At 34.9% G+C, this 6444-nt stretch overlaps 1 protein-coding gene across 2 annotated transcripts in view; it reads right to left on the reverse strand.

Moving 5' to 3' along the window:
• The window catches only part of LOC145999075 (ly6/PLAUR domain-containing protein 6B-like), a 357012-nt gene extending 351247 nt beyond the window's left edge, over window positions 1–5765 (reverse strand). Inside the window, exon 1 of one of the 2 annotated variants that reach the window (XM_083136043.1) lies at window positions 5265–5765. The gene's annotated coding sequence lies outside the window, so the exon portion shown is untranslated. Of the gene's footprint in view, window positions 1–5260 lie in introns of both variants that reach the window. The other variant, XM_083136044.1, reaches the window with a different exon arrangement.
• Between the last annotated feature and the right edge of the window lie 679 nt (window positions 5766–6444).

The raw sequence follows: 6444 nt of genomic DNA on the forward strand, positions 1-6444 counted from the left end.
TCCTTGATCTTGAGCTGCCTGCATGTGTTGTGAATGAATAAGTACTAAACGACAGATCAATTCTGAGCGATGCACAATTTTTAAATGTTTTCCAGATTTGTGTAAAACAGGTTTTTTTATTTATTTGCTACGCAAAGAGCGCATATTCTAGACTATGTTTCGAGTGACTGGTTTGATTTATTGTACTTAGCTTTTCTGCCACTTTGGCTAATCGCGAGGACGAGGATGAAAAGTGATGAGATGGATACAATCACACTGATAAAGAGACGACACAACACGAACCACACAGGATTGTAGTGGCTGTGACTCCAGACGCCAGATCCTCGCTCGCCTGTAAAATGTACTCCAGGGTGTATTAAGGAAAGGTCACCCCTTACGTCCCAGTTAGGCTACCTCCGAGACTCAAAGCCTATGAACTAAAATACAGAAGAAATATTAATTTAAAAATGTGCATAACAATGTTCATTTCAATAAGAAGTTGATGGAGATTCAGGAGTTGGCAACCCGTCCTGGTTTTATCTGGAATTTAAAAACATTTCCACACACACCGTTCTGGCCACCTAAGATGCGGTTAGACAAGAGGGCTTAGCCTTCGGTGCTGTTACCAGCATGGAAATTTTCCAGGAAAGGGAAACTTTACACTAAAAAAAAAATAACGAGAAAACAAGGAGAAACGTCTGCAAAGTGCATCTATACACACTGCCGCTAGAGGACACTATCAGCGCCTAACTATCATCCTTCAACTCCAAAACTGGATGATTCGATTACTGTGTTCCCGAAAATAGCAACTGTTGTTATGGTGTCTCGATGACAGACGCTGGATTCCATCTTAAAGAGGAGGGGGAGGACATATCTCCATTATTCTTAATCGATTTCATAATGGTCAGGTTAAAAATCGCGGGTATGGATTTCAGCTGACAGGTTACAGGAGAAATGAAACACTTATGTCACTTTCTTCTCATGTTATACTAACTACGAATGAATGTATCGTACTGTCACACTTCGACTAATACAGAAGGTAACACTGTCATATTTCATGTGCCAAGCTTCGAATAATACAGATGGTAACACTGTCAAAATTTCATATGCCAAAATTTTGTTGCCACTACCATATGAAGGTATAGAAATTAAAGTATAATTTTAGATAAAGGAGACAACAAGAAATTTTATGAGCTTACATTTTAAATTTAATTCCTTTGTGAACTGTGAAAACTATTCTATCTTTCAACGCAGGAACAAGTAATAATTTAAAATGTCAATTTGTCTTGGGGAAATGTAATAACGTAGTTGGCTAAAACAGCCCTACATATTGCCATATATTTCTTTCGTACTCCTTGTGTTTTCAACAGGTAGACAATTTCACATTAATAACCCTATTTTATTCATATTGATTCTTATTCTGTTGAACATATATTTTATTGCTCCGTTTGACTAATGTTTTCATCTTTATGGACATAAACTAGCGGTGATAATAACAGTAATAAAATCAACAATAATAATAATGATTTCAATTTTTAATCTAAAAACGTGAGCCAGAATCTCCTCAGCATATTCCTTTTTTTTGTTGTTAAATTTGAGCATTATAGTATGGTGAAAGAGCCCACATATTGAACTGAGCATAGGTCTACGCCCTGTCTTATATAAAAAATGTCACTAATCCTGTTTTCCTTCAGAAAAGCATGCAATAATTACGCCATAAATAATTAATTATGAATGCATGTTTCTAACACATGAGGGAGCATTGTGCTATATTAACTATTAACTAGAATAACTTTAGAAATGATAATCTTATTAATCAGCGTGACAATGTGAAAAAAAAATAATAAATGTAAATCACACATTTTCAAAAATGTTAATAGTTTTTTTATAAGTGTAAGATTTACAGTGATATATTTTTTTCTAAAAAAAAAATACTTCAAATGAACACCACAGTGTAGTAATTAATAAGAAAACTACAAACATGCTATAAGGTGCTGCAACGGTTACTCTTATAAATTAACTAAATTGTTATATTATGTAGGTGGTTAAAATATTTAATTATCTTAACATAATTGTAAAAATAACAATCTTAAATTTAATTAAAATGTTTCCAAGGAAGTACCTTGAGGTAGCCTCTAAGATAATTTAAATGCAAGAAAAAAATATATAAAACTTATTTTGGATTAAATAAGCACGAAGTTATCTGAAACGTTTAAACAAATTAAAATAGTTGTAGTGAAAAGCATCCTTGAATTTATTCAATATTGTCAGTTGCAACAGCCATCTTTATACAAATGTAATGAATTATTTAGTGAAGAAAAGGGAAGCATGTAGCGTTTTCGATACAACGAGTTGTGGGGCGAGACAGCTCCTCCTAGACGCTACCACTGCACCGTTTAGTTATATTCATCTTGGCATTAGGATTTTGAATTCATACTTTTCGTTGTTTCAGTGAAGGTCTGAAAAAGTCACAGACGAAACGAAGAAGTTTGAAGGCGAAGTAAAATAAAGTAAGTAATTCAATCAACATAAAAGCTTGAAAACTTTTAACAACAGAATGTACTTGTCATAGCTCTCAATAAAATGTTTTCTTCCAAATACAATGAAAGCATAATTTCCAGAGATATATATACTAGCATTATCAAATGTAAAGATTTCGGTAAAAGGTTTTTACTTTTATACAATAAAAATATATTCAATGGTTTAAATAGCAATATACACTTTACTGACACGGCAACCAATCGCGTAGTAGATCGACCATGTTTAGAAGATAATTCTTCTTATTGGCTGATGAAAACGTCAAAAATCACACCATTGCCAAATGTAGCTCTTTGCACAGCAGCATCCACACAATCATCTGTTTCCAACACGAATAAATGTTGCAATAGCGCAGGATTTGTTTCCAGCACGAAGGCGAGAAGATTGAAACATGGATTTAGATGACCACATAAATAAAAAACATCTGCACAAATTTTGTGATGGTTGATTTTGGTAATTCATTGCAAATTATTACGCAATTGCGTCGACTCTTTTTCAACCGCAATGTCTGACAATTTTGAATTTCTTACGCAGTTGAACTGGAGGTTTACATTCAAACTGCATTCCAATTAAATATAGAAACAAGTGTGTGCGTGAGATTCAAAATTAGTATCATTAGTATTTTCCTTTCCAACTGCCATTATTTTGAAATGTTATGCATTTTATACTTGACTTTTCTCACTTTCTATTAACAATGTAGATTAGTCGCGGCGAAAAAACTGAATGATGATTTTCTGAAACTGATTAAAAGATGGATACAAAAAAACACGAATGTTCAAGTGGAAACTCAAACCAAGAACATTCACCAGTGAGACCCAGAGTAGAGTACTCGAAGCGTTCAGCAACCAAGGATGCAATTTATCCTAGATGCACCTTGAAAACCTTCGAGCTCTTTAACAGTAGTTCGTCAAAACTTGTTTTTGAAATTGGGACTGTGGGAGCTGAACCACTGTACAATGTGTAGAGCTTCTTAGCAGGTCTGTCATTATCTGTCCTCGTCATTATTACAATGAATAAATGCGTCGTGCCTTTGAGTAAACCTTGCAACTAAAATTTGTACAAGTTTCTTTTGTTCATTACATTCATAATACCAGATAATATATTTTTTCGTATTTTGAAAGGTATAATTTGAATGAAAAAATAAGTTCATGAGAGAAAAGCAGCATAAATAGATAGATTTGGTGGAATGAGAAATACAGGCAAGAAATACAAATGCTGATTAAATTTCAGTGTAAAAGCAAAAGTTAAAAATAAAAAATGTTCTAGATGGGAAAAACTACAAATGTACATGAACAATGGAATTTCAATGAAACAAATGATGAAACAGCAAATGTTTGAAAATGTATTTGTCTGAGAAAATTAATGTTTAACGTTTTCTAGTTAATTTTTGTCTTCATAAAAAGGGGTGGATTTTGTTGTACTTATATATCATGCATTTTCTCATTAAACCCGAACAATGGACACTGTCCACTGGAAACCCTCTCCCGACAAGTAAGAATTTTAACTGACATCTTAAATTTGGCACGATACAATTCCTTCAATTTTGTTACTCCATCGTTAAGTATTTAGTAACTCTAGGGAAATGGCAAAGTTTGTCTCAAATCCTCTTAATGTGCATGCAGGAACCAGACGTGAACATACTGAAGTATGCCCCACTGGAAAACATAACTAACAAGTAGAGAGTTTTGTTTCAAATTAAATGACACTAAATATTCTGTTCATGCAAAATTAAGGTGTGGATTGTTTCCCTGCCCGATTGAAATTTCAGTTAAAACCATAGGTTTCTGCAAATGTCGAAAATCGTAATTACAAAGAGTTTCTCAAAGTTTCTTGGAATCCATTTTATGCTCAGTTAAGCGAACCTGGATTGGACCACAGTTTAAAGATAGATTTGAACCACTGAGGAATGAGTCTTCACAAGGGAACAAAACCAGAATCCTTTCATTATAAGCAACAGCGTTATTAATATGCCACCGAGAAGTCCTAAAATAATAACATCTCTGATATTGAGCAGAAATAAACTGATTTAACCGACATATCCCGTATTGCATGCAGTATTCGTTTAGAATATTAGTTTAAATAATTATTTTGAAAAAAAGTATAAAAGAATATCATTCAATGAAATTTATATTGACTCAAACATTGCCTGTGCGAACACTTTATGAAATTAGTAAATACTTTTTATTTCAATAAATTTACATTGGAAAGAACACAGGATTTATTGACTAACGAATGCCAAACACGTGCATATTCATACATACACAAATATGTTATAATATTATTGACAATGAAAATCACTTCTCTAAAAAATGGATTTACATTTGTGTGAAACTTCTATCGATTTGGTTGTTCTTAAGAATACAATTTAAGAGAGAATCAACTCCTGAGCAAAATAACAATAATATACGTACGTTATGGTCTTATTTTATACGTAGTATCAACTGAACAATAATTGTTCCATTTCATAATTGAACTCGAAAGTACGTATTATAATTTAAGATGATGTAGCATACTGTAGATCATTGTGCAAGGGGAATCGAAATCTAGCATTTTGGTTTTGTAACCGATATAAATTTTAGTTTCTAAATACTATCTACATGTCACGTGATAGGTTTGTGATAACTCATGCACAGACAAAACATTCAAAGAAATGAAAGCTATCGTAGTTTAGTTGTAGATAGTTGATAGAAAATTAATATATTTGTCGTCTCTTTTAAGTGAACAAGTAAGACGCTAAACTTACCTACCTGTATATCTTTCGTTTGTTTCCAAGTAAAATTTCTTCGTTAAGCACAGCAAGATATTCCCGAAGTAAACTTCCACAAATGAAAACCAGCAGGTAAAGAAAATATTTCGATGTCTGGCGACTTTCAACTCGAAGAAGATCACTGCCCGAGGGGGAAAAGGAAGGTAAGAACAAACCGCGGTCTTGTAACAGGTAGTAGGTCAGTTGATGCTCTCGCCGGGTGCCAACACGTTTATCTTCTCAACACATAGAACCACATGTTCACCAAACAGAGTGTCAACAAACAATGAAATGAACTACTGCCAGCGTGAGACCAGCAATGCTTCTTCCGAACTGCAGGAAGCCACGTCTCAATCCTAAAACGAATGCAATGAAATAACTCAGACAAAACACGATAACACTGTTCTCTAATCCAGCAAGATTCACGCGTAACAGCGGCACGGGCAGGTCGACGCCGACCGCAGCGCCACCACTTCTCGCTTCTACCGCCAGCGAACGACTGGTCGTCTGCTTGGCTCTGAATCACCTATTAAACCGCGGAGAGCGAGAGCAAGTACAGGGCGCAACGCAATTTTTCGAGGCGCTTAAATTTCGCACTTATCATCCACGTGCAAGTGAGGGCTAAAATTGATTCCAGCATATCTCAGCTAGAGCACCAAGACAAGATAAACAATAAATTTCACCTTCACAACACCGCCTCTTGCACAACATTTTCCGGTTTTCTTTTACGTGGGGGAGAGAGAAGAAAAAAATGCTGGTTGGGGTGTTTTTCCGCAATTTGCTTCCCTTCACCTTTCGCGTCTCATGACGTTTTATGGCAAAATCAATACGAAGGAGGAGAGAGGGTATAATTCGTAGAACCTCCTCTCTCTGGATTGAAAATGGTATCGAAAGTCAAACACGAAGCAGACAAAGACGTGCTTGAAGAGGGTTGAAGGCACCTGGTTTGAACCGCTTAAGGGATGAAAGTAACGATCAAAATCAAGACGAGACAGTGTTTGCAATTGCCTGTAGTCAGTAAGGACCATCTTCTAAATCAAATCTAATTCTCTTCGCTTCATCCAGGGAATGCTATGAATAAATTATCTCCCTTTATCGTTACTGAGATGTTCATTTTATCTCTTAATCACACGAACGTCCTTCTACAATTTATAGACATTTCATTTCACATAATTACGTGC

The sequence above is a fragment of the Lepisma saccharinum genome, chromosome 14 (genome assembly GCF_977018435.1).
Source record: "Lepisma saccharinum chromosome 14, izLepSacc3.1, whole genome shotgun sequence".
Lineage (NCBI taxonomy): Eukaryota > Metazoa > Arthropoda > Insecta > Zygentoma > Lepismatidae > Lepisma > Lepisma saccharinum.